Below are 7,724 nucleotides of genomic sequence, written 5' to 3' on the forward strand. Positions count from 1 at the left end.
AAGAAAAAGTGACATAACATTCCTGTGTTCTTTGAACACAATGCCCCTGAGAGTCTAACCTCTGGGCAGTATCCTTTCTTCTCTTCAGCTACAGAAAATTACTTTGGAAAGGAAGCTAATTAGTTTGGGTAGAGGAGTGATGGAATCAAATGAAGAAGTCAGAAAAATAGGTTCTGAGAAGTAGAATCTACTAAGGGATTCCTGAGTGATTAGCCAGACTTATGGTGGTGGGGTGTTGAGCTAGGTTTATACCAAAATCATGTCTGTGCAGTAGAGGTTGAGCTGGTTTTTTCAAAGGATTGGTACCCTATCTAATGGGCTTCTTTGAACTTGAATTTGAGACTGTAAAGCCTTTCATTTGTTTAACACATCACATTCTCCATACATACCATGTTTTCCTGAAAATAAGACCTCACTGGAAAATAAGCCCTAGCATGATTTTTCAGGAGGACATCCCCTGAACATAAGCCCTAATGCATCTTTTGGAGCAAAAATTAATAGAAGACCCGGTGTTATTTTTGGGGAAACACGGTAATTGGGAAGTAGGTCCAGCAGGCTTTGTTATTCTGATTTTAGAACAGAGCCTCAGATAAGTAATTTGTCCAAGGTCCCATGGTTAGTTAATAGAAGAGCTCTTGATAGCATCTGGGTCTGATGCTTAGTTTTGTGCTCTGCCCGCCATTCCTAAATAGTACGTAGTTATATTTCAGCAAGGAAATTAAAAAATTTTTTCAATAAGTAGTTATTGAAGAACCACTAGTAACTAAGTGCGCAGTGTTGTGGGAGTGCCTGTGGGAGTATGATAGTTGCTGTTCCTTAATATGTTCAGTGTTCAACTGGTTTGTCCCTTCTTGACACTCTCAGTATTACATGAATCATACACACTCCAGGCACACAGACTGGTACCACATCCTGCTCCATCTTATTACATATGTAGACCTGGGCTCATTATTTAACCTTTGAGCCTAAATTTTCTCATCCGTAAAAACATAATAATAATAATAATAATAATAATAATAATAATACCTCCTTAATAGGCTTGTTAATAAGATTAAATAAAATATTTACATGTTACTATTATTAACTATGGTGTCATTTCAGGTAGCTAAATTAGATTTTACACAGATAGAAGATCAAGAATTGATTACCCAGCAATTGAATAAGAATTTTTTAACTCAGTAATGTGAATTAAAAAGACTACTCATATTAAATGTTTTCTAATCATTATTAAATTCATAATTTGTAAAGAGAGATACCATGAGAGTAAAATAAGATAAAATCCCAGATAGAAGGTTGTGTCACTAGCTCGTCAAATTCAGGTATTTTCTATTACAACTTGACTAAACCATGACTTTCAAATTAAAGAAAACTTTTAAATCACTTTGTCTGAGCTACTCCTCTTACTGGCCATGGGTGCCTAATTCTCTTTCCTCCATTAGTCTCTGTTGTTAAATGAACAGTTCCCGTAAGACCATCTAAAGCCTTTCATTATGCTCTGTATTCCTTGATTTCACCCCTCCTATCACATCAGAAAGAGAGAAAAGGAGAAAATATGATAACGTTTTTCTTTCTCCCTTTTTTCCTACTCTCATTTACCTACGCTTTGAATAGTTAACATGAAAAAACTATTTTCCAACTTTTTAAGTTGCAGATTTAAAGAGATCATGCTGTTTTTCCTTTTCAGCATTTTAAATGTCTTTGAACAGAAAAGTTTTAGAGCTGTTTCCTCAAAGAATACATAAAAAATATATGCTTCCTGATTTCAAGTTACTTACAAATAAAGTCAGTGCATTTTAATGTGATGGAAGTGTCCAGCTGAGCATCTGAACAACAATTGTAACTTATTTCAGGGGCTTCCAAGACCAAGTAGGATTTCAGGTAGAGTTGGTACCAGATTGCCCACTTCCTCCTGCCCTGGAATACCCTAGGCTTATAGCCCCACCACATTTTTTGTCCTACTCATTCTCTTTCCTTCTATGTTAATTAGGAGGCTCTTATCTGTATCAGAAATGGCAACTGAAAATTGTTTTAACAATAAAGAGACTTATTACTTCACGTAACAATAAGTCCAGAGGAAGGTGCTTGAGAGTGGTTTAATTCAGTGGTTCCACAACACTGTCACAATGAACCAATATTTACCCCCATCCTTCAGTTCCTTCATCCTCAGCCTTACTGCCTTGTCCTCATAATTATAACATGCCTGCCACATCACATTTATCATATACAGCAGTTCCTCAACCTTGACACTATTGGCATTTGGAGCTGGATAATTCATTGTTGCGGGGCTGTCCTTTGCATTGTAGGATGTTTAGCAACACCCCTGGCTCTACTCTATAGATGCCATTAGCACTTCCCCACAGTTGTGACAACAGAAGTGTCTCCAGACATTGCCAAATGCACCAGGAACATCAAAATCACCCCCAGTTAAGAAACACTGACATACAGGCACCACAATCAGCAGCAGAAAAAGAGGAACTGATTTTTTTTCTCCCTCCAAATGCTTCAGTTTAAGACCATAGACGACCTTGCTAGGACGCTCTCCGTGGACTTCCCCTCTCTGGCACTGGCCAGAACTGTCACATGCCCATGTCTAAACCAACCATGTACAAGGGAAATGAGAACTAATACTGCCCTTAGACTCAGTCAAGTGAAATGCTGCTCCAGCTCATGCCTTGGGAGACCTGTAATTTGAAATAGATATACTTTTACAATAAACTCTTTATTTTAGAATAATTTAAATTTACAGAAAAATTGCAAAGATAGTACAGAAAATTCCTGTATACCATTCACCCAGTTCCCCTCATATTAGAATCTCACATAATTATGGTACATTTGTCAAAATGAAGAGAATAGTACTGGTACATTACTATTAACTAAATTCTTTTTTTTAAAATTTATCGGGGTGACAATTGTTAGTAAAATTACATAGATTTCAGGTGTACAATTCTGTATTACATCATCTATAAATCCTATTGTGTATTCAACACCCAGAGTCAGTTCTCTTTCCATCACCATATATTTGATCCCCCTTACCCTCATCTCCCACCCCCCACCCCCCTTACCCTCTGGTAACCACTAAACTATTGTCTGTGTCTAACTATTAACTAAATTCTATAATTTATTTGGATTTCACCAGTTTTTCCCACTGTCCTTTTTCTGTTCCAGGATCCCACCCAGGACACCACATTACATTTACTCATCAAATCTTAGTTCTCTCTGGCTTGTGACAGTTTCCCAGTCTTTCCTTGGTTTTCATGACCTTTACAGTTTTGAAGAGTACTGGCCAGTTGTTCTGTAGAATGTCCCTCAATTTGGGTTTGTCTGATGTTTCTTCTCATGACTAGTTATGGGGTTATGGGTCTTTGGCTAGAAGACCACAGAGGTGGTGTTCATAGATTCATGTCAGGAATATATACTCTCAATATGACTTATCACTATTGTTCTTAATCTTGCATTTTGTTAAGGTTATGTTTGCCAGGTAGCTCCTCTATAAAGTTACCATTTTCCCCTTTCCATAATCTATTCTTTGAAACCAAGCCACTAAGTTTAAGCCTATCTTCAGAGGGAGAGGGATTAAGTTCTATTTTATAGAGGGTGGAATATGTACATGTATAATTGGAATTCTTCAGTAAGAAAGATTTATTTGTTTTTACCCATTTGTTTATTCAATCATATATTTATATCAGTATGTTCATTCAAGTATGTTTATTTTATTATTTGGATTATAATACTACATTATTTTGTTGTTGTTGCTCACATTGTTCCAGCTTAGGCTATTGGAGGCTCTTTCAGTTTGACTTTTGTATCCTTTTTGACATATTCCCATCCTTTTGTTTTTTGGAGCACTTCCTTCCTTATGTACTGGCAGAATAAGATGAGTCAGAACCATCTTGTATTTTCCCTGCTCAGTCTTAGAATTAGTTATTTCTTTAGGGACCCTGGGCTCCTTTTATTGGAGAATTGTATTTAGAAACCAAGATTTAGGTGTGCATTGAGATGGGGGTGTCACTGCTTCTATCTCCTCTCAGCACACAAATGTATATATATACATTTCCCAGTTATATAGCTATTTCTATATCTATCTGTGTGTATATATGAGTCACTAATCGCTGACTCTAATCCATTACCATAGAGTTCATTCTGTCTTTCCTTCCTTGATCACTTATAACTGCTTTCTCTGACAATAAAAAACCTGATCCCTTTATTTACTATCCATTTACTTATTTGTGCAACTTCCACATGCATATAAAGGGGGCTCAGAATTATTAATCTATATTCCTATAAGAAACAAATTTACAAACCAGAGTACAATGTTTATGCACAGTTCTTTTTGCCTTAAGCCTTACAGGTTCTGGTGGAATACATTTTTTAGTGAGTATTTTATACAGAAAGAGACCTCAAAAAAAAATTTGCCCAAGACCTAGCAGTGGTTCTGTTCCACCTAGCCAGCTAATCCCATTACCATGTTAATGTCTTGATGCATATTCATCTATCCTTTTCTCCTTGCTCATACATAAACAAGTACACAGGCATATAAATGTCTGCATATGTGTATTTGTTCTACAAAAGACATTTGGTCTGAGAGTAGAGTTAGAGAAATAGACTGTTGTAGAAGCACCCAAGTAATTCTAAAGTGCAGTCACTGTTAAAGAGCATCACTCTGAGCCCATCGCGGTAATTCTAATCAGGGCTGCCTCTTGGCGTGTGGAACCCCAGACAAGTACTTTTTGTGTGTGACCTCTATCTATACAAAAAAACAAGCAAACAAAAGAAATACATAAGTACAGAATGTAGAAGAGTGGAAGTGAAGCTGAAAGTTCATGACATAGAGAAAAGCTGAAGAGCATACAAACTACGTTATCGTGAGCAGAGACTATGAAGTAAACACAGAATGGGGAGATAACATGGTCCAGTTGGGAACAAGAAAACAGAAAACACACACACTGCTTTCGTTGTATCAAGGTAGCACTATTTTCCTTATCTGTGAAAATGGAACTCTTTATAGTTCATACTGTAGAATCTAAACTTGTTTTGAATAATATAGGCTAAGAGTAAAAAAACAGTAAAAGGTAAGAGCTATTGAGCTCTTACCATGTGTCAGGTACTATTCTGATTTCATTTAAGATGTTTCTAAACCTCACCATAACCCTGTAACTTAGGAAATATGATTATCCCTGTTTTCCAGATGAAGAAATTGAAGTGCAGAATAGCTAAGTATTTTGACTAATGTTACTAGTATAGATTGAATGTATGTCCCCCCTCCCTTCATCTGTTGAAGCCTTAATCCCCAATGTGATGGTATTTGGAGGTGGGGTCTTTGGGAGTTAGGTTTACATGAAGTTTGGGCCCCTGTGATGGAATTAGTGTCCTTATTCTCTCTGCCATGTGAGAATTCAGCAAGAAGGCAGTCTTCTGCAAGCCAGAAAGATGGTTCTCACCAGAAACCGAATCACCAGGTGCCAGGACGCGGGCTGGCACTTTGATTTTGGACTATCCAGTCTCCAGAACTGTGAGAAATAAATGTTTGTTATTTAAGCCATACAGACTATGGTATTCTGTTATAGAAGTCTGAACTGACTAAGGCAGTTATACAACTAGCAAGTGGCAGAGCTATTAGTTGAATTTGATCAGTGTAGTTTAGAGACGAATTTCTAACTAGTACACTTTACCATAAGTTAGAGGTTTACTCGTCTTAACTAAAGTATCCAGGAGTTAAAATAAACGAAGACATAATGAATGAATATAGAGGAGATGACATTTTCGCAACGAAGACTGTTAGTACCCAAGCAAATTACAATAATACTTTAATTAAAAGTGAGAAGATGGTCTTCAGTAATAGTGTTTGGGAGGAGAAACGTCTACTACAAACCTGAAATAATGTGTCTATAGTAGTTTAGTCGTTATAGTTCTATTTAAGCTGTACAGTTGGGTGAAAAGCTCATTGCACTGGGAACCAGAAGAAATGGATTCTAGCTGTTCTTGTCACTAACTAGGTAAGAGAGTTTGATAAATCCCCTAAATTTCTAGGCTCTGAGAAATAGTATTCGTGTTGCTGGAGAAAGCATTGTAAAAAGGAAAAAGGATAAATATTCTTTTATCCTCCTAACTCCGAAGGCTGCCGGTTCGATTCCCACATGGGCCAGTGGGCTCTCAACCACAAGGTTGCCAGTTCGACTCCCGCAAGGGATGGTGGGCTGCGCCCCCTGCAACTAGCAACGGCAACTAGACCTGGAGCTAAGCTGCACCCTCCACAACTAAGATTGAAAGGACAACAACTTGACTTGGAAAAAAGTCCTGGAAGTACACACTGTTCCCCAATAAAGTCCTGTTCCCCTTCCCCAATAATAAAAAAAAAAAAATCTAAAAAAAAAAAAAAAAGCACAAGATAAATAAAAAATTACAAGGGACAAGATTGATCAATAGATTCCAGTAAGTTTAAATCACACAAGTATGAGGACTGAGAAACAATAAAAAAAAAAACCTAAAACTATAAAGGAAAGTTAAAAAAAACACACACAAAACTATCAGCAAAAAGAAACAAACCTACATGGCCTATCATATTTTGCATCCAGGTAAGCTGATATCTAGGCATTTTAACAGCTTTTGTAAATTGCTGTATTCCACCAGATATCCTTAAATAAAGTTAGCTTTTGGTTCAAGTCATTCAATTCAACCTGCCTTTTGGAGTGCCCTCAGTGACAATTTAGTCTAAAATTAATAACGCCTAAACTTCAGGCCCCTGACTTGAGTGGCCACTGGGAGCACCAGGGCTGCTGTGCATTTTGGAGTTCTGGGTGGGAAGCAGAAACCTGGTTGCAGGCGGGAAGCATTTCTATGTAATATTTCTGGTTAAATTGCCTAGAACAGTTCACAGAAGGACCTGAATCTTCAAGGCTATCGTAATTTGTTATGATTTCTTTTTGCATTCTAAATATTTACTTTTCAACCTTATTTTATGTCCATATGTTACATTTTTTCGTTAAGCACCCTACTCCCAAAATACCATTGCCTGCTGTGCCTATGTGTTATGCCCTCAACGAATGGTGATACCAAGATAAAGGAACTCACAGTTTTGTGGGAAGAAGAGTGCAGAATTAGGTATGAAACAATGTTTGTCTGGTGAAAGAAATAGTGTAATGGGGGCACATAGAACAAAACATTTAATAATACTGATTTGTCGCAGTACCCTATCTTCTGGATGATGTCAGGCTAACAACCTCGGAGAGAGTTAAAGAAATTCTGAACCTTTATGAAGTAGCTTAGTGGCCTAGAGCCTGGAGTTTCTTTCCTTCTTCTTCTTTTTTTTTTTTTTTTTGAGTGCCAACCTCTTTATTATTTTTTATCTTTATTAATCTTATTGGAGGTGACATTGGTTAGTAAAATTATATAGGTTTTAAGTGTTCATTTCTATAATACATCATCTATATACTGCATTGTGTGTTCACCACCCAGAGTTAGTTCTCCTTCCATCACTATACACTTGGTCCCTTTTCCCCTCTTCTACCATCTCCTCCCCCCCTTACCCTCTGGTAACCACTAAACCTCTGTCTGTGTCTGTTTTTTTTGTTTGTATGTTTATTTTGTTCGTTTGTTGCTCTCAGTTTTATACGCCACATATGAGTGAAGTCATATGGTTCTCAAATTTTTCTGACTTATTTTGCTTCGCACAATAATCTCAAGATCCATTCATGTCGCAAATGGTGGTATTTCATCTTTTCTCATGG

The sequence above is a fragment of the Rhinolophus sinicus genome, chromosome 2 (assembly GCF_057876585.1).
Source record: "Rhinolophus sinicus isolate RSI-liver-muscle chromosome 2, RSI-T2T, whole genome shotgun sequence".
Taxonomy (NCBI): Eukaryota; Metazoa; Chordata; class Mammalia; order Chiroptera; family Rhinolophidae; genus Rhinolophus; species Rhinolophus sinicus.